Source organism: Cavia porcellus, unplaced genomic scaffold (genome assembly GCF_034190915.1).
Source record: "Cavia porcellus strain 051 isolate PalLab524CR breed Dunkin Hartley unplaced genomic scaffold, mCavPor4.1 scaffold_9, whole genome shotgun sequence".
Classification (NCBI taxonomy): Eukaryota; Metazoa; Chordata; class Mammalia; order Rodentia; family Caviidae; genus Cavia; species Cavia porcellus.
The window spans coordinates 15,099,711-15,120,739 of NW_026947492.1; the positions used below are offsets into that span (position 1 = coordinate 15,099,711).

The window sequence follows — 21,029 nt, forward strand, 5'->3', positions numbered from 1 at the left end:
GTGGGGAGGTTTTCAGCTTTGGCTGCCACAGAGCAGCCCCCTGCCAAATCCTGTCTTGCTGATTTCTCCGCAGGAAAATGGGAAGTCAGAATAGAAAGTTCCAACCTGTCAGTTAGTAGGGAAGTAGCCAAGAAACCGTCTCCCCACCCCGTTACCATCTTAGCAGGGGAGTGGTGGTGAGGAAGAGAATTTGATAGAAGAGATCAGGGCAGGAGATAGGGGAGCAAATGGGGTTGGGAGACGAGAACATGAGGGAGAGAGAGAGAAAGACAGAGACAGAGAGAAAACCTGGCTGCCCCCTTAAAACTAAAACCTGTCCAGCAGTCCTGTTCACACTTGTTTACGTAGCTCGAGACCTTCGAAAACCCACTCTGCCCCTTCTCTGCTTCTCATCCAGCCTCGGGCTGGGGAGGTGGCGGCAGCAGAGGCCAAGGGCAGATAAGGATAAACGTGCTGACCAACTTGTGGGTTAGCCAGCCGGTCAAGGGCAGAGCGAGACTGCTGCCAGGGACTCTGGGCTATGTTTGAAATTCACTGTTGTGGTTACCCTGACAGGAAAGAGGGCAGCTTGGACTGGACTCCTGGGGAGCTGGGCGAAACTTGACAGGGGAGATACCGCTGCACCAAGTTCACACACTAAGCTCTTTGGCCAGAGAAGTTCCAAGGAGCTGCCCACCCTACTTCTCTTTGTTAGCAGAAGTCTCCCAAGGCTGTAAGTCTTATACAAGCACGAAGTGTATTGTAGGCAAGATGCTATGGCGGCCGAGCATAGTGGTGCGTGTCTGTAACTCCAGCAGTTGGGAGGCTGAAGCAGGAGGATTGCTGTGAGTTTGAGGACAGTCTGGTTTACATAGTGAGTTCAAGGCCAGCCTGGACTGCGTAGCGAGATCCTATCTCAAAACAAACAAAACAACGACAACAAAATGGCTATGGTGGATTTTTTAAAAAGTAAGTTATAAGATTAATTTAGTAAATTGTGTCCAGAATACTATAAAAAATTAAGTAGGCTAGAATAAACAACAGGCCAGGGTATCACATGGGGAAAGTGTCGTCTTCAGTTCTTGTCAGTACGGTGTATCTACAGCGTGTGTGCACGTGGGTACGTATTGTGTCAGTAGGTGACAGCAGAATCTGACCATCACTGCTCTTTTAAGAGATGCGAGGAGTGACAAGTTGGCTTCACTGTAGGCTCTGCCATTCCACAGCTGGGTCACGGATGGAATGTTGTGTACCCTGCCTGAGCTTCAATTTTCTCACCTGCTACAGTAGACGGATGAAACCAAACGAAGAGATCAGACTGATGACTACATGCTTTAACGTTCTATAATCCTGAGATAAATAGAAATTAAACATTAAAAAAAAAAAGATTTTCAGCGGGAGAGAGAATATTTCTTTCCAAGTAAAGGCTGACCGTTATGCCATAATGCAGATGGTACCAGTAAGCAGTCATTTTTATCGAAAGGTATCTGTTTCTCCTTAGACTCAGCTCCTTCTTTCATTCATTCATTCAGCAAACACTGGTCAGTGTGCCACACTCTGTCCCAGGCGCTGAGAGTCCCGTGTGGGGTGAAGCACAAACATCCCTCTGCACATGGTGCTCACCTCGGCACTTGCCTGCCCTACTTCAGGATTCTTTCCCCTTTTATTGTGCATTTAAAACAAAATAAAAGCAGCAAATCTTCCATTGGCTTGAGGATAGAATGTTCATTTTTCCATAATTTTGGACACCTGAGGCTCCTTCCCACGAAGCAGGGAGATATCCCTGGAATGCTGCCATTACGAGGACTGAAGGCCTTCAGAGGATCTTTTGTGCTCAGAAGGGTGACCCGACCTGAAAACCTCAAATAATTGGAAATGTGAACATTCCAGACTGGAATTACTATGCCCCCCTACACACACCCCGGGTCTTTCTAGTCAAGGCGCTCTTGAAAGCACAGACAATTCACTAAGTCACAATTCACTTTATAGCATTCAATTTTTGCTACTTGACACAGCCATCTGCTCTCAGGAAGGATGAGATGACGTTCCTGAGGCCTTTGGCAATGGAGGTGCATCTTTGTGGCCTACACACCAAGGACTCGGGTTTGCAGGGGGATGGGTCAATGAAGTCTGCAAAGTCTGCAGTCCCAAGGTTGCTTAAATGAAAACCCTTGGAGAAGCTCTGGGCCCTCAGGCATTTAAAATCATCCTGGCCACCAGGGGGCGTCAAGAACCCGTTTTCCATACTACCCGGTGATTGGCTCTTCCATTCTGGGTGAAAGCTTGGGAGTTTTCAGCAGGGCTAGTTTAATGACCTTTTTCAAGCACACTGCGCCAAATCAGAACTCCAAAATGCCAGGGCAATAATCAAATTGACACGAGCTCGTCTTCCAAAATTAAACGTGTATTCATTGACTCAATAAGTATCAAGGGTCATTTATGTACCAGGCTCTGAACTCGGCAGCATGAGCACAACCTTTAGCAAGGCAAAGCCTCTCCTCTCTGGGGGCTCGTTGTCCAGGTTGTCCCATAGCCTACAGCTGCCTGTTGGCCCCAGAGGTGACTATACATTGTCCTGAATCTCAGGTGATGAGGCTGTGTTCTTACAAGATGAAAATTCCAGACATTATGATCAGAATCTTGATAACTGAGAGAATACAGATGTTTACGCATGGGATTTAGAAAAGTGACATCTTAATGCATTTATTTGGTATTGGAGTTAAACTCTGGATTACTTTGAAAGTCTTCTGCAAGACGACCTATGCACTAAGGCACTAATCATGAGCGCCTAGAAATAAATGGAACTTTCTAGGACACACACAAAGTCTGGTAGGATAATTTGGCTCACCTCCTAGTTGTGTCAAATTTAAGTTCATGCAGGATAACTTTGCCTCCTGACACTAATGCTCACCCAACCTGCCAAGTTTCAGATCTGTGTTTTCCTAATCTACACCTCCAATGACAAACCTCATGGCTGCTAAAAGTACAACACTCCACCCGCCAGATAAAGTGCAGGATTTATTGCTTTAGAAGACCACACGTAATTGTAATCAGACAAGGACCGAGCAGGTCTGCCCCGCCTGGCCTGTATTTGATTTTATTGGTATCTGCCCATAGAAGACACTGATTAGAGCAATCACCACCAAGAGCCAGCAGAGAGGAGATATGATTACGTTGTTGGGTTACCTGGGCATTTTTAGGTAATAAAATGACTTGAACTGGAATTAAGAAAACTTGGGTTCCCAACACTGTCATTGTCTTGCCACATAACTGCTAGACAAGCTCTTTGGATAATTATAGTGATTTGGAGGGACACACCTGGCTGGAAATTCTGTCTCTGCCTCTTACTCTGGGTCTCATGCAGGCCACATATTTTCTCTGATCTTGTCCCTTCATCTACAAAATAATATTACACCCACCTGGTTCCTTTGCAAAAGTGGTGTTAATGTATATAAGCAGTATTTCAGTTCCAACATATTACAACAAAATATATTACATGTGTGTATTATACTGTTATTAATGTCTGTAGCAGTGTTTCAGTGGGAGATGGTGGCAGCCATGCATGTGTCAATTGTCTTATTTCTTCCTGAAATGACCTGTTATCACTTTCTAGCACTTGCAGGTCTCAGCTGGGACACTGTGGTTCTATTTTGCCTGCCCTGTCCTGCCCTGACACCCTGATACCCTGACTCCCTGATGGGCTTGTCTGAGAATGAAATCACTATCATTAATTGTTTATTTGTCTTTGGTTTTTAAAACCCATTGTCTAGGTCCCTAGACTCCCATAACATGGGATAATTACCCGGGGGCAGAGGAGAGACAGGTCAGCTCCAGACTCTGGGGCCTTTGCCTGCAGCCCACTTGGCTTCCTGTGATCCTGTGCCTGGGGAAAGACAGACCTTGTTTCTGCTTTCAAGTGTGATGACTTCCGTACCTAAAAATATTCACAAAAAGATAAACCAATGACATTAAGATCTCAGCAAACAGCCAAAAGCCAGAGGCTTTTGAACGTGTTCTTTTCCCAAAGGCAGCAAGCATTCTCCTCACGCTCTCCTTCGGTGGGTGATGGTAGGTCTATGACATTCCCTTACCCAAATTGTGGTGGAGATGGAATTATGCCCACAGGATCAGAGTTAGAGAAAGGCTCTCCACCTCTGCCCAGGAGCCCTTCCCTCCCTCAGACTATGTCAGAGACAGTCTGATTCTAATCATGCCAAGACTTGTGAGCTATCAGACGGGGGCTGGAGGAGGAAGGGTTTGTGTGATGGGTCAGGAGGAGCACCCAGACCAGGGGCAGAAGGTTTGGGGACAAGGAAAAGAAGTGTGCAGAAGCAGAAGTGGAGGAAGAAAAAGTAGAAGTAGGATGCAACTGAGAAGGAGGAAGAAAGGTAAGTAATAGTGCCAGAGTACGCTAGACAGGAGGAGGTCCAGGCTCTGGAGGGAGGGGAGCGTGTCCTCTGGGCCACCCAGTGAAGAAGCAAACACTTGGAAGCAAAATCAGCTGTGCCCAGGAGACCCTTTGATGCCCTATCTGTGGCTGTACCACTGCCAGGGAGATAGGGCCACAATGGCCACTCCAGGCTTGGGACCAGCCGGCTACTAGTCGCGGTCCCCTGGGTACAGGGTACTATATAGCTCAGCACCCCTGAAGGCGGGGTGGGAAATCCCTCCCTTCCTGAGAGCAGAACACCTCATGCTTACTTGGGATTGGAGGAAGGGCAAGAAAGACCTAGAAAGAAGAAAATGATAAAGAAGTGTCCCAGACCACTGTCCAGAGTGGAGTGGAGAGGCTGTGCTGGAGAAGAGAGCAGAGATGCGACCTTAGAAGACCTGAGTCCGGGTCTCTGTTTGCCACCCAATCCGCTCAGTGATTTCCAAGCAAGAGTAAACTTTTTACCTGTAAGCCCCATCGCTGTTCACGCCTTCTCTACGTGATGGAGAAAATGAACAAACACCTACAATGTCTGGTGCCCCTTTTAGGGCAATTCCCCCTGCTCTATCCTTGAAGGGTTGCATACCTTATCTCCTTTAGCGGAGTAGGTGCTCCCTGAGATCCAGCATCCTGAGCCCTACCGCCTGGCACAGTGTGTGGTGTGGAGGAGACACGAAAACTATCTGTAACAGAGAGCTGGGGATGAAATAAATGCAAAGGAAAGACAGCAGCTTTGTTCCAGCAACCCTGGGGAAGTAGATCTCTAGAACTCGTGTGACCCCCTGGTCCTGATCCGCTATGCTGGGGGTTGGTTGTGGCCGCTCAGGGGTGGTTCCTGGGGTAAGTTAGAGTCCCCCAGGGATTCAGAAATACCCAGGGACCATTTCCACACCCTTAAGTTTTCTTTTCTTTTCTTTTTGGTACTGGGGATCAAACTCACGACTTCACGCTTGCTAGGCAGGTGCTTATACCACTGAGATAAATTCCCAGCCCCTAATTTTTCATTTTCAATTGAAGAATAAATTTAATTTTGACATTTTTAGGTTGAATATATTATTACTTTAAGTGTTACAAGCAAATGAATTCTGTAATGTATTTTATTTATTTTATTTATATATGTATACATGCTTATATATATATATATATATGTTGCATATAAACACAGATACATAATGTAAGTACATACATACTTTTTCCCAGCAGATGTATACAAATGTGACCCTAAATTGTTGAAATAAATTGTGGCTCTATGAGTGGAAATATTATGATTTCTTTTGTCATTTTGTGTTTTGATGTTTTGGTTGTTGCCAACCTCTCATTTTTAGATAAAGAAATAATTTTCTTACACAACATATAGCAATAGTTAAAAGCTCAAGAGAGCTAGTCCTCTCAGCACATCGTGTACATCTTGTAATCTCGTAATCTCAGCCCTCAGGAAGGTCAAGGCAGGGGAAGACAGTTGCAGCTGCCTGGGCAGCATAATGATCTACCGAGACCCTGTCTCAAAACAAAAATAAAAAAGGCAACCGGGTGTGGTGGTATATGCCTGTACTCCTAGCACTCAAGAGGCTGAGGCAGGAAGATTGCTGCAAGGTCAGCGTGAATTACATAGTAGGCCCTTGTCTCAAACAAACCTAAATAAATAAGTAGGGCTAGGAATGTCGCTCAGTGCAAAGTCCCTGGGTGAAATCCCCAGTACTGCAAAGCAAAGCAAAATAAAGACACTTTACAGAGTGCCTGTTCTGCGCAAGACGTGGTGCTTGGTGTGTATCTATTAGGCTTCTTATCACATGAAATGCATATTATTTTTGTACAGAAGGAAACTGAGCCTAGCAAGGTGAGCATCTGACCACAGAGCCAGGATTTGTGTTCAGGTCTGCTTGACTAGAAAGCCCCTGCTCTTCCAAACCACAAAACTCTTACAAGCAAGATTGTAAGGGCAAAAAGGCCGGCTAGCTTTATAGCTCCAACTGTGTTCACACCACTGTGTAAAGCCTGAGTCCTCCAACGTACTTATCGCCCCCATAACCTTGTCTAACTTCACTGTGTAAGCTGAAAAGCCACGAAGACCGTCACGGACTCTCCTTATCACAGTCCAAGAGCTTGGGAAAACTGGACCGTGCCTCACCTGCGCATTACCCCTGGAATGAATGCTCCGTGGTGTTATCCCACCTTGGAGCTCCCCTCATCCAGGGCTCTCACCGTGTTGGAAAATGGGGCACATGTGATTTGCCCCTCTCCAACAGCAACCAGGGAATCTTTTCTTCCCCTGTTGCTCCCCCTCTATCAGGCCCTTTGTCTTCTGAAAAATGCAGCAAGACACATTCTCTATGAATGAGAGAAAGGCCTCCTGCTCTCCTTGGTCTTCCTGCATCTCCCTCACTGAGGAACTGTACAGTGCAGGGGTAGTGTGTCCCCCCAAAGCGATCAACAGCCATGGGAAATATAGTCACGGAGGAAGGGGAGAAAGGGGACCATTTGCTCGCCCGTTTTTTCCTTGTGAAATCAAGGCATGGATTTAAAGTCCCATTAAGCACACGGGTTGGGTTGGGAGTCACCAAGTGGGTTTTCCTCTGCTCATTTCCCCTCTGAAGAGCTTCCGGCACAGAGAATGAGTGAGGGTCCTCTGAATTCTTCAGTCTGTTGGTCTTCACCTCGAGAATGGACAGGCCCTTGGAGATAAAACTTCAGAGACCCAGCCTCGCCCCCACTTCCAAGAAGAGGAGGCGTCTGACCTCCAACCCACACTTTTCATTTGCCCTCGTGCCCAGTGCCATGGGCGACCAGCACAGTTGGGCGGCAGCGGTTGCTCTGAGAAGATACAGCTTAAGTCAGCATTGCTCCACTTCAAGGTTGTCTAATAAAAACGAGGAGCCAGTGTCTGAACAGAGATGACCTTAGAAAGGCTTAGGAGAAAATGCCAGTGGTTTTAGAAACCCAGCGTGACTGTGTCATTGTTATTACTCTGTATTTGTGGTGCTAGGATTGGCCCCAGGGAACTTCACAAGGGTGATATCCCAGCTCTTTTTTCCCTTCCCTTCCCTTCCCTTCCCTTCCCTTCCCTTCCCTTCCCTTCCCTTCCCTTCCCTCCCTTCCCTTCCCTTCCCTTCCCTTCCCTTCCCTTCCCTTCCCTTCCCTTCCCTTCCCTTCCCTTCCCTTCCCTTCCCTTCCCTTCCCTTCCCATCCCTTCCCATCCCTTCCCATCCCTTTCTTCTTTAGACAGTGTCTCACTAAGTTGACCAGGCTGGGCTCGAACTTGTGATCCTCCTTTCTCAGCCTGCCAGAGTGCTGCAATTAGAGGTATGCACCATCACGCCTGGCTCCACAGTAGTGGGAGGCTGGGGCAGGAGGATCGTCGTGAGTTCAAGGTCAGCCTGGTGCACATAGGGAGTTTATGGCTGACCTGAAGTACATAGCGAGATCCTATGTCAAGAGAGAGAGAGAGAGAGAGAGAGAGAGAGAGAGAGAGAGAGAGAGAGAGAAAGCAAAAAAGACTGACCTAGTAGACACAAAGGCAGAAGTCTAGCCGCAAGGAAGAGTTTACTAATGCCCATGTGGTGACAAGAATGTATATTATTCCCCATTTGAATATGAAACTCCAACTCTTAACAAATTAAGAACAGGACATGTAAAACCTTTTGAACTAGATGTTTTAAAAGATCAAATAAGTGGAATTGAATACGTGAAGGGGAAAATGATTAATGACTTTCTTGTTAGTCACTATTTAGTTGACTAAGTCTTGCCGTGATGTTTCATTGGCAAACAGTCATTTTGAGTTTTTAGTGTTTCCTACTGAAATAGTTCCCGTTACTCTGTGGCCCCTACGTATTACGAGGTCTACATTTGCACATGTGTTTATTTTGTGTAAAACCCAAATATATGTTGTTTCAGTAGCTCAGACAAGGGTATCTTAGTATTGACATTTATTGGTTTGTTCTGTTACATCAGGCTCTTGTAAGTCATAGAAATATAGAAATAAATAAAAATGGTTTAGCCTCTGATTCAAAGAGGCTTTTCCTCTAGAGCTGATTTTACCATAATATATAGCTTAATATAAAACCTAGAACTGCTGGATACAGTTAGTCATCAAAGTGGATCAGGTTTGTGGGCTCGAGGTATTTCTACACCATTAGTTACAGTCCACTGCGTTAGTTTTTCCTGTAACAAAAGACGTAGAAAGATAACCCATTTGAATAGAAGACCAAAATACTGTCTTTTAACTTCTGTGGAGTGTGATGGAGATCATAGTTGAATTGCAAAACCACTGGCATTGTACAGGAGCACTGAAGCATTCCCTGGCTCCTTTCGCAAAGGCGAAGACAGAAATCTGAGATACTGACAGACCGGAGAGTCCCATTCATGCTAGTGACAATAGTAATGCTAATGCTAACGATCATAATCGTACTGGTTGTTCTCACTCGCCACCTCCTCCCCTCTCCACAGGCCTTCCAATAAATAAACCTGTATTTTAAGCTCCTACCTTGACCTGTTTTTATCCATCTTTTTCCTGAGTGGAGAGCTACTGAAATGGTAATTGGACTTCATGTGTGCAGCCCATGCAGCACTGTGAGGGTTGTTATAGAGCCCTGTGGAGCGTGCAAGGCATGTCCTTGTGAGTGGGCATGCCTTGGTGCCCTGGTGATAAGTGTGCAAAACTCACACACAATCACAGGCGTAAAAGTGATGCGATCACACTCTTCTTAGCATTTACTCTATGTAAGGACTGGACCCAGTGTTTCATACCTGCGGTCTTGTTCAGCCTCCACAACAAACCCTTGAGACTGGACTTTTATGATCAATATGATGTTTCATGTGGGTTCACAGAGGCACTGAGAGAGGAATTAATTTGCTAATGAGTAGCAAATAAAGGATTTCAATCCTTTTACTTCTACAGGCCTTTCACCTCACTGCTAGTCACACAGAAATCAATGAATATTATAATATTATAAGCTTACTATAATTAGTAAGCACCTGTAAATCTCTAGAATATGCAATTATGTCTTCCAGATTTGGGGGTTCAGCGAGCTGAGGTATATCTACATATACTATCTTTACAGGTACCTCAAACAGGTCTTGTGATGAACATGAAGGATTCACATGGCTGAAAAACAGAGGGCTGGAGATTTAGCTCAGTGGCATAAAGCACCTTCCTTGCAAGTGTGGGGTTGTGAATTCGATCCCTGGTACTGATTTAAAAAAAAAAAAAGGTATTTTGCTGAGCATGGTAGCTCATGCCTGTAATCCCAGCACTCAGGAGGCTGAGGCAGGAGGATCCTTGCGAGTTTGAGACCAGCCTGGGCTACAAAGTGAGCTCAAGGCCAGCCTGAACTGTATAGAGAGAGTCTGTCTCAAAAAGACAAAAAAAAAAAAATCCACATGGTAGTTTGTACAAAGTGATAGCTGTGCAGTATAGGTGCATAGACGATCACCAGCTTGAATAAGAAACTAAAATGTTACTCTGTTACTTTTAACTTCTATAAGGTATAATGGTGATAATAACTGAATTGCAAAGCTGCTTTCATAGTAAGGGAGTAGTTATGAAATTAGGCACCAATTTAGGGCAGAGATGCTGACCAGGAAGACTGCCCCACACTGGAGGAAGCCAAGTTGCCCACACGGGAACCTAAACTCTGGAGTCAGCCTGACCCGTTCCAACTGCTGCCTGACCGTGTGTCTCTAGCTGTCCCTTCCTAGCCTCCGCCTTTTTCACATCAGTCGAGCTGTTGGGGATGATTTGGAAACCAGGAGCAGGGGGGTACACCTGTAAATGCAGATGTAGGGAGACTGAGGCAGGAGGATCACAAGTTCAAAGCCAGCTTGAGCGAGTTAGCAAAATAAAAACAAAAAGGACTGGAGATATGGCTCAGCAGCAGAGGGCTTGTCTCATTTGTGTGAGGTTCTGAGTTTGATTCCCAGCACCACAGACACAAAACAGAACAGAAACACAGACACATGAGACACACTGAAGTGGCTCCCGGTTTATAATAGTTGTACAGGAAGTGTTAACTTGTTACTACAATTATATTTGGATATTAGTATCCTTTAAGTGAAATTATCTTACGACTTTCAAGGTAGATCTGTTTACACATGTTCCTGGTGACATTTTCTTCCAGAAGTAAGCAGATCATTCCTGAAATCTCACCCAAACTCTCAACCATTTACAGCAGTTAGAGACGATGAAATGGAAACCCAATTATTTTACAGCATCCTGTCATCCTCGCAGGAGGGAGAGGGCACTGTCAGTAAAGCAGTAAACAGGGAGGGAGACATAGTTTGGCTTTTAAAAGTACACAGTGTAACCAAAAGAACAAACAAAAAAGCATGTGATAATTTCTGTAAATCTAAATTTATTCTAGAAATAAAGTTAATTTTTTTTTCCTTTGGTGCAGGAGATAGAACTCAGAGGTACTGTATCACACTAAGTTATATCCTTAGCCCTGTTTATCTTTTTCATTTTGTCTGGTTTTGATTTTAAGACAGAGTCTTGCTATATAGTACAGACTGATCTTGAATTCACTATTAACCTAGGCTGGCCTTGAACTCACAGCAATCCTCCTGCCTCAGCCTCCCAAGTGCTGGGATTACAGATGTGAACCACCATGCCTGGCTTTTTTTCTTTCTTTTTTTTTTTTTTAACGGTCTTCCTGTATAGTGAAGCAAAGGCTGGCCTCGAACTTGCAATCTTTCCTCAGCCTCCTGAGCAGCTGGGATTATAAGCAAGCACCAATGTGCCTGACTATACAGCTAATAATTTTCTTTTCAGTGCATGATAATGTGTTTCAGGACTTAGCTCTTTCAGTCTGTAGATTGACTTCCTCTTTGTTTAGGCACCAATTTAGGACAGAGGAACAAAAGCAGCCCTGGAATCAGCCCTCAGAAGCCTCTTTTCTTGTCTTTTTTTTTGTCTTTTTGACACAGGGTCTCTCTATGCAGTTCAGGCTGGCCTTGAGCTCACTTTGTAGCCCCGGCTGGTCTTGAACTTGCAACGATCCTCCTACCTCAGCTTCCTGAGTGCTGGGATTACAGGCGTGAGCCACCACACCCGGCTCTGGAGGCCCCTTTTCTGTACCTGTAGTGCAGAGGACAGCTTCCTTAAAGGCACTTTGCTACTTAAGAGCATAAATGAAATGAAAAACACCTGGAGGAGTTAACCAAGGCCACAACAGTTTGCTCTTGTGGTCTGCACTGCCGGAAGTCCTGTTGGCTGGGAGCTGTGGGAGAGGGTGGCGGCTCTCTGGAGGGCTGCCTAGCACCAGGATGTGGGCTCTCTGGGTACCTTTGAAAGACAGTGGGCTGAAATCTCATCTGTCAGGGCTGGTGGGCAGAGGCCCTTTCCAATCAGAGCAAGGGGATTCATTAAATTTCAGTTCAGGGGTCTCTCGTGCAGGCTGAAGTGTCTCTTCCCAAGTCTATCCTGGTTCCTTCCTGTAACTGCTCCTCAAAGATCCATAGTCCAAACGCCTGTGCATGATAAACCGAGCTCTTGCTTAGTTAATCAGAAATGAACTTTATGGGCAGAGAACACTGTGGTTGCAGGCTGCTTCTGCTGAGGCCTCCTGTCGTGGAAGCTGAGTGTGACATTGTCACTCAGGGGCCGCTGTGAGCACAGCTGCCCCCGGGAGCTGGCAGGGCTGGGGTGAAAGGCCGTGTCCAGTTTTGTCTCTCCAGAAGGGCACGGAGATACCAGAGCCATCTCAGTGTCTGAGGCCACGAAGCTAAATGTATTGGGTGCCCAACCCTGTTCCTGGCTCCCCTGACCCCCACTATCATTTTTTTTTTAAGCAAACATTTACTAAACATCCTGCCTTGGTGGAAGTTGCAATCTGAGAACAGGTGAAAACTGCACATCAGTACCTGTGAAGCAGGGCTGGGGGTGTAGAGGAGCCGTAGAGCACCCCTTAGTGTGGGGCCCTGGCTCCCATCCTAAGCACGTAAAAAAGAAAAAATAAAAATAAAAGCTACAAGGGGAGAAATGGTGTGCTGAAAAGAGAGAGAGGCAAACTGATGGGATTGATGTAAGTAGATATCAAGGGTAGCCTCAAAGGAGACAAGAAACAGGAAACGTCACCAATACAGCTGGGAGAGAAAGAGCAGGAGTCTGCACTCTTGAAGCCTGGAAGTGACCCAGAGTCATCTAGTCTCAGTGAGAGAGAGAGACAGACAGACAGACAGACTTGATTTCCAGCACCCTAAGGATCCCCTGTCCGAAGGAGAGGAGCAGTGACTGCTGACTGGGAGATCTTATTATGTGAGAAGCAAACCAGTGTCTTGGTTCCAAGGTCCAAAGTTCAAGTTGTGCCTTGCCGGTGAGCTGACACACAGGGATCGCGTCCAGAGCCTCCACGGAGGGAGACCTTCATCTGACCAGCAAGACTTAAATCATTGCCTGCTACATTCCAGAAATGCAGAAAACAAACTAGAACCTTGAGCCCACAGGGAATGTTCTTGTAAAGGTCTCTCAGCATTTCCTAAATGACTAGCACAGCAGTTCAGGAGAGCAGGGCAAGCCTTGTTTGAAGCAGATTGGTTTACTGAGGCTCGGACTGAGCCCCTTGTAGGAGGTCAGTAGTTTTCTCTGGTGTATATCTGGAGTTCCTGGTTGGAGCTGTGACACGAGGAGCCTCGAAGCACCAGGATTTACAGAGTCAACAGGTTGACTTCCTAACAGGTAAGATGTATTAGAGACCCTTGGATAAAAACTAGGAATTGGGCTGGGTGTGGTGTGGATAACTGTAATCCTAGCATTCAGGAGGCTGAGGTAGGAGGATTGCTGTGAGTTAAAGGCCAGCCTGTGCTACAGAGTGAAGTCTTGCCTTAAAAAAAAAAAAAAAAAAAAAAAAAAAAAAAATTAGGAATTGGGCTATACCTTCATTATTCCTGACAAATGGGAAGCTGCTTGTGTGGCCTGAACGTGTCTGAAACAGGATTTTTCTTGATAGTACTTTGGTAAGAGAGTTGTGCTAAATATTTGGACTATAGTAGTGTTTCTTTTAAAAATGTTTAGGATTCAGTATGAATTGGCATTAACTTTTTCTTTTTGTGGTACGTTAAGTTAGGGAACTAAAAGAAATTGACGGAATTAAATAAGAAACAAAGTGTATCAGCTTGAGAAATTGTAATCCCAAAATCTAATTTATTTGTGAAACTGCAAATCAAATAAGTGTCTTCAAAAATTGACAGGAAAACTGTGTGTTTTAATAATCTCGAGGCTGAGGCAAGAGGATTGCAAATTCTAGGACAGCCTGGGTAATTTAGCAACTCTGTTTCAAAGCAAGAAGTAAAAAGGGGTAAGCTCAGTGTGAGGTCATGGGAACCCAGGACCCAGGATTCACACACACACACACACACACACACACACACACACACACACACACGAAGGGAAAGAGAGAGAGAAAGAACCAGTTTGAATGACAGCTGAAAATATACATTTTATAGAAATACAAACATTAACAGTCAAGAAAACAGCTTTTAATTTCAGAATACCTGAGTTTGAATCACATTTTGACATCTAAATTTCTTAACTTGTTTGGGATTCAGTTTTCTCTAAAATAATTTTAAAATGACATTTAACTCAAAGAATTATTATCAGGATAAAGTGCCTGGTTCAGAAATCTTAGATGAATCCGAAAAAAAATGTATTTCTTTTTCGTTATTTTAATCTGAAAATTTTTAACACATTGAAACATTTCTACCCTGTGCCTAACGGAAGCAGAGCTTCCATTTGGGGCAGATCCTACTTGTTATATATTTATTTTAAACTCACAAGGTATAAGCATGTAAGTTGATTATTTACAGACAGACCTTTTTTGAGACAAGGTCTCACTGTGCAGCCCAGATTGTCCTCCAATTCACTTGAATTTTCTTGCCTCACCCTCTAGGGTCCTGGGGGATTAATGGGAGGCACCCACAGCTGACCAGACAGACTTTTTTTTTTTTTTTTTTTCGTTTTTATCAGTACCAGGGATCGAATTCACGACTGCCTGCTTGCAAGGCAGGCGCTTATGCCGCTGAGCTAAATCCCCAGCCCCTAGACAGACTTATTAAGCAGTGGTATTTTTGCAAAGATGTGTAAAAATCAAGTAATATTTAAAGCACATTAGGGAATCTCCTATTCAAAGAAATTTTATTATATTAAACAAAGAGGCCTTTCCCAAAGCAATTGAACTATTCTGTCTTGTGTGGGAATCTACATATTCACGCCTGGGATTGGTTATATCGAGGTGACTGGGTGATTAACTTCTTGCTCGAGGGAGTCAGATGCACTCAGTGTGTGTGTGTGTGTGTGTGTGTGTGTGTGTGTGTGTGTGCGTGTGTGTGTGTGTACAAAAACAAGGAGAGTGCTAGGGCTCCTTGGTGCAATTTGTTTTCAGATTATTCCTTGAGGTCAAAACACTACCTCCAAAATAATACCAGAAGTTGTCAGTGAGGTAGAATACAACTGAAAGATGTTCAAGGGACATAGAGTATTTTGGCTCCAGCTTTGTGGCTTTGGTTGAAGGTTTATCTTGCTAGTGCCTCAGTTTCCCTTTGTGAATATGGGTGAGACTGGGCGGGAAGGAGGCGCCTCCAGCTAAATGTCTAGTGTTCCTTCCAGGCTCTGATTCTATCATCCAGGAGAAGTCTGTTGTTCATAAAAGTACCTGTCCGACCGAGTGAATGTCTTCAGAACGTATCTGCCTACATACTAGGCGGGGGAGGGTACAGGAAATAGAACTCTTTCCTTTCCTGGAGACCCAAGGTCCCTGAGTCCAACGATTCACATCTATCTAGACACTCTAAGGTATTCAATGGTTTCCTTGTTGAATATGCCTTATTCAAGCTTATTAATTCAATAAAAAATTCATACATTCAAAGAAGCAATCTTTTAATAAGTCCTTTTCATAAAAGGAGTCATTTTTTATAGAAAATGGTAATCCAGACTTTTAAAAATCTGTACTTTTTCCTTTGGGTTTTAGGGAGGAGGTTTATGTAGTCCAGGTTGGACTTGAGCTCACCATCCTCCTGCTTCAGCCTCCCAACTGTTGGGACTACAAGTGTGTGCTGTACCACCACATCAGGCTTCGCCTCTCTCTCTCTCCCTCTCTCCCCCCTTTCTTTCTTTCTTTCCTTCCTTCCTCCTGTCTCAGCTACTTTTCTCATTGCTGAGACAAAATACCTGACGCCCAAAATTAAAGGAGGAAAGGCTTATTGTAGCTCACAGTTTGTAGAGGTTTCTGTTCATAGTTCGCCGGTTCCAAGGCAGGGTGGCCTGGCATACAGGTATCATAGGGGAGAAAATGTTCATGGCAGGCAGAAGGCAGTGAAGCAGCAAAGAAGCAGAAAGTGGCTTGTGACAAGAGACCACCGCGCCCTCTTTCTGTCCATTATATTCTGTCCAGTCTACCCACCCTTAGGGAAGGAAGCACTCACACCCAGGGAGGATTTCCTCACTGTCCACACCCAGAACTACAGCAAACCAAACAGTGGATTGATTCAGTCATCACACATCCTTGATCCAGACATCACACACTCTAGGTTCAGCTGCCTCTGAAAAGCCCCACCTGTGACTCCATGAGGCTTCCGGGGGACATCTAGCCCCCAGCCATAACACTTCCTTCTTCTTTTCCTTCATGTTTAGAGACAGGGTCTTTTGCTATATTGCCCAGGCAGGTCTGAAATTCCTGGGTTGAAGTGGTCTTCCTGCCTCAGCCTCCAAAACAGCTGGCACAATAGATATGTACCGCCATACCTGACTTACATCTGCATTTTCATGCCCTGGGAATGCTGAAAGTAATCTTTTCCAGTTCATCAATTTGAGAGCTACAACAGAGACTTTATGAATCACCTACCATAACTGATTCCCAAATCTTGATTTCAAAGAATGTAAAATACCATGCATTCACTGACTAGGGGTGAAGTGTGAGCAAAACGGTTTTACTCCAAGGAGATGGTGGCAGGTACAAGCATGGGACAGCTCTGGGGCAGGCTGTGACCAGAGACAGTGCAAAGGGCAATTCCTGTAAAGTAGGGACATCTGACAGACAAGAGCTCTTGCCAAGCAAGCAGAACTGCATAGGAATAAGTTATGTACATTACTCCCTGCAGTAAGATAAATGGCTCAGGGTACAGTGGGAACGGTTGTCGAGGGCTGGATTACAGGGCCTACCGTGAAAATCCTCTGTGGAGACCAAAATTTTTCATCTCTTTCGATTGTCCTAACAAACCAATCAATTCTTTTGCGTAACCTGCTACGTAAAGGCAAATATCCCCGGTGCAGGGCCAATGCACCATTGTATCCCATCAACAAGCCAGGGCCTGTTTCTAGGTTTACTTTTATGATTTCAGCATTCCCCTCTCAGATAAGAACTTATCACAGGCCTGCTTACCTTAGAAGCTGCTGGGACGTGCTGGTGAACACCGCCAGTCCTCAGGATCACGGTTCACCTGTTCACAAAGGGTGTTCCTGTTTGCTGAGCAGAGGTGACCAGTCTATCAGAAAAGCCTAGGTTTCCTAGGGGGAGCCCTTCGCTCTAAACAAATCAGGCCTTCAGCTCTGATGCTGTTTGTCTTTCATGCAAAGCTCTTTGTCAGCCAAGAAACCTTGCCTTTTTGATATGCGAGTTTAGTAAAATGATATAACTTTCCTGTGCTGTAGTTTTCTATTTTACCAAAGAAGATGAACACTGGGGAGAAAGTGGTGGTTTAGGGCGGGATGAAACTCAGTGGCACAACATTTGCCCAGCATGTGCAAAGTCCTGGGTTTAAGGTCCAGCACTGAAAAAAAAAAAAAGCACAAAAAGTTCTCCGGGCGTGGTGGCACACAGTAGTAATCATGGCTCTGGAAAACAGAGACGACAGGAGGATCACAAGTTCCAGGCTAGCCTGGCTACATCCCAGCAGTCTGACTCCAAAGCCAAAAAATAAACAAACAAATAAAATACAAAGAAAAAAAGTGATGATTGAATCTAATCTTTGAATTTCTGTTCTACCATTCTTGGATTCCTTGATGGCTACAGTATAAAATCCTCGAAAGCCCATATTTATTTATGTTTCCTTGTTTTCTAGCATCTAGAATACAGCATTGTCAATAGATAGATACTGAATGAATGAGAGAAGGGAGATTTATAGTAGGATAATGTTCTCCCCCAATCCTCACACATCTGAACTTACATTACGCTCCAGAAAAGCTGTACTTTTAGTGAATCCAAGAACACACTATATTCTCTTGTTTGCTCAGTGCTCTTGGACATGTGACTTATCTGCTACAAACATGGCCTCTTGGTCTCCCTGGGAAACTCCTCTGCTGGGGCTGGGGATTCAGCTCAGCGGTATAAGCACCTGCCTAGCAAGGGTGAGGTCATGAGTTTGATCCCAGGTACCAAACTCTGCGGCTAAGCTTCAAACCTTAAGTAGGCAGTGTTTCCTGTGAAATTCTGTGAATCTGAATCTTTGTCACCTACAACCACCCTGCTGATTCTCCTACCAAACTGTAGCTCACAGATTGATTTTCTGCTCCTCCCTCACCTTACCCAGATCTGAAACAACTCAAGCCAGAGTCACATACACACGTTCCAAACTATTTTAAGGGAAAAATGAATAGATTTTATAGAAACTTTTCAGGAACTCTTTATAGTATGTTTAGTGTCTGGAAATCTTCAACACTTTTTGATTGATTTGCAAGATTATCAGGTACCACCAAGCTTCAATTTACTTAGCAGGTATAGGCAGAGCCCCCTTTCAAATGGCATAATCGCAGTCACATTTTGTTCCTCTGAAGCAAACATCTACTAACAACAAAGTACACAGTCATAGAAACTGAAAGGAAAAACCCCACAAATTCGTGTTCTCATCCCCAAAATGTTCCCTTGATCGGATTCATCCTCTCTCCCCTCCCCTCCCCTCCCTTCCCCTCCCCTTCCTCCATTTCCCTTTCTTCCCCCCTTTCTTCCTGTCTGTTCTCTTTTCTCCTCCTCTCCTATCCCCTTCCTTCCCCTTCTCCTCCTCTTCCTCCTCCTCCTCCTCTCTCCCTCTCCTTTCTCTTCCCTCTCCTCTCACAATCTAACTCCAGCCTCTAAAAAACAGTTTTACACACAGTAGATGCTTAATGCATACTTGAAGACAAATACCCCTCTCCCTTACTCTTTCACTATTTAATTTGTCCAAGGAGCCGTCTAATCTCACAGCCCCCATTCGTCCCTTAACTGTAGCAATCTTTTCATCCCTTGCCACTTTACTGAAATCGTCCTCTTGGGGATTATCAATGACCTAATCACAAAACGTGATGGAATTACCTCCGTCTTCCTCCTGCCCGACTTTATTATAGTATTTGGAGTAAGTCATATTTTTGAAATGTAGTATGACTAAAAAAGGATGAATTTTAAAGCAAAGAGAGTCTAGTTTAAATTTATGTTTGTGTTCCACTCAGCAGCTACGTGAACTTGGGCAACTCACCTTGTAAGCTCTCATTATCCTAAAATGGGGAGGCTGATACCAGTTCCTCTGGGTTGGTAGGAGAATCAAGTGGCAATCTGGGAGTGAAGCGCCTAGGTTAGTGCCTGCCTGGTGATGGGCAGGCAGCACGCGCTGGCTCCCTTCTCTCCTCGATGTCCTTTGTTCTTGGTTTTCTTCTGTTTTGCCTCTCTGGGAAAATCTTCATATGGATCTCATTTTCCTCACTCATCTCTCATTCTGCATTTTTCTCCTGCCCTGCTTCAGACTTCCTTCATCTCTTACCACAAGTATTTGCATTCTTAAGGGTCAATATTCCAAAAACGTTGGCTGATTAAGTCACGGTCTCCAAATCACTCTGTGTGCTTCTCACTTTGCTTTCCTAGTACCTGTTTCACTCTGTCACCAGGATTGGTATTCCCCAAACGCAGGTCCGTAATAGCACCTCCAGCGATGCAGACCGCCTTGAGCAGCATTCCTTTATTAAAGGATAACATCTAAGCTTCAGCATTCACCACCACCTGTCCCATATCTATCCCGCCTCTCCTACTGCGCCCTTTCATCTGCTCTGCCTTTATTTTTCCTTATTTCCAGAAACTCTGAGTCTTTAGTCCTTCCTGCCTTAACCCCCAACCATCACAGACTCAGTCCTGTCCATTGAAATTTAAAGGTTGAGTCTTAACTTCAGTGCTGGCCTCTCCGTGGCGCCTGCACAGACAACCTCTTTCCCTCTGGTTAAAATTTATCCATCTTTTGCTTGCACTTACGCTTCACCCTTCGCAAGCCAGTGTGCTCAGATGCACAAACCGCATCTTTTTTTGTCTTGCTGCATCTCTGGTGCTCCTGAGTTAAGACCCTATACAGCTTAACAACTTCTAGTAAAATTAAGCTGCACTGAGAATTAGCATGAGAGTCCTGTCTGCTTACAAGGGTTTGATAATGAAGGTGTATTTCCATATAACAAAAGCTGACATTTTGGGGAGCACGTATGCTGCTCTAAGTGGCTTACATGGTTCTAATGTTCACAAACATTCCCAGGGGAGACTGCTCAAGCTCTCGATCGTACAGATACAGAAACAGAAATGTGTGATGTGACGGGCAGTAAGGAGCAAAGGATCTGATGCTCTGCTAATGTGACTCTGACCTGTGCACTTAACATTGGTCCATAGGCTTGTGTGTCCCATGATGCTTCTAAACAGCTAGAGGATGGGTGAGTAGCCCAGGGTGGATGGGGCGATCTCAGGAAATCTTTTCACATCCTGGTTTACACATAGTTGTCCTTGCAAGGAAAGCCTAGAGGACAAGAGCTGATGATCTGCCTGGATTTTAGTATTCTGATGTTGAAGTGGGGCATGGCAGCACACACTTGTAATCCCACACTACTCAGGAGGCTGAGGCAGGAGGATTGCTGTGAGTTCAAGGCCAGCCTAAACTATATACCAAGAGCCTACCTCAAAAAAAAGTATCCTGCAGTTAACAACAAGGGCAGCCAAATGTGTAAAGCATTCTCTGAATCCTAAGCCGTTTGGAGAGTTACAAAACCAGGAGGGCTTATCTGGTGACATCCCTCTGCCAAGGTAAGGGGACGTCACTGTTCACCCTGGCTTTCTGGAAGGCTGGTGGAAGCTAGCCTCTGCTGCCTCTGCCCATTCTCCGAAGGTGAGTGCATTCCCAAGAACGCTCTGTTCCTCTGTTGTTGGGAACTGAGTTTCTGTCAAGGTCTCAAAGCCTTTAATCCTTTTTTTTCAAAAAGGAGAAACTGGATATGGCAGCTGGTCGACAGTGGTTTTATCTCTGAAGCCAGTATAGGCCTCCCACCCCACCCTCTGACCAGGAGAATTCAGTTTTCCTTATTGTACGGGGGATTAAACCAAAGGGTGGTATTTCTGCAGTCATTTTATTTTGTGACAAGTCCTTGTTAAATTGCCCTTGGCTGCGATCCTTCTGCCTCAGCCTCCCAGGTAGCTGGGATCACAGGCATGTACCACTACACCAACAACGCTTCTTAAGTACCTAGCTCCTTTCTGGGGAAATGAAGGGAGAATCAGGAACGGAATAGGACATACCAGAGATGGCCTATAAGTTATTTTCTCTAACTCCTTTCCACGTCCTCCTACCCTCCATCCCATTTGCCAGCCTCTTCATCACATTAGTGATTGACCCTTGTATTTCTAGCTCATGATATTAGACA

The 21,029-nt window shown here is 44.9% G+C and overlaps 1 protein-coding gene across 12 annotated transcripts in view; it reads left to right on the forward strand.

The window, feature by feature from the left end:
- Positions 1–21,029, forward strand: part of Gramd1b (GRAM domain containing 1B) — a 227,975-nt gene that overhangs the window by 42,915 nt on the left and 164,031 nt on the right. The window contains exon 1 of one of the 12 annotated variants that reach the window (XM_063255969.1): positions 12,804–13,079. The exons of the other annotated variants lie outside the window; for them this stretch is intronic. The gene's annotated coding sequence lies outside the window, so the exon portion shown is untranslated. Of the gene's footprint in view, positions 1–12,803; positions 13,080–21,029 lie in introns of those variants that run through there. 12 annotated transcript variants of the gene reach the window in all.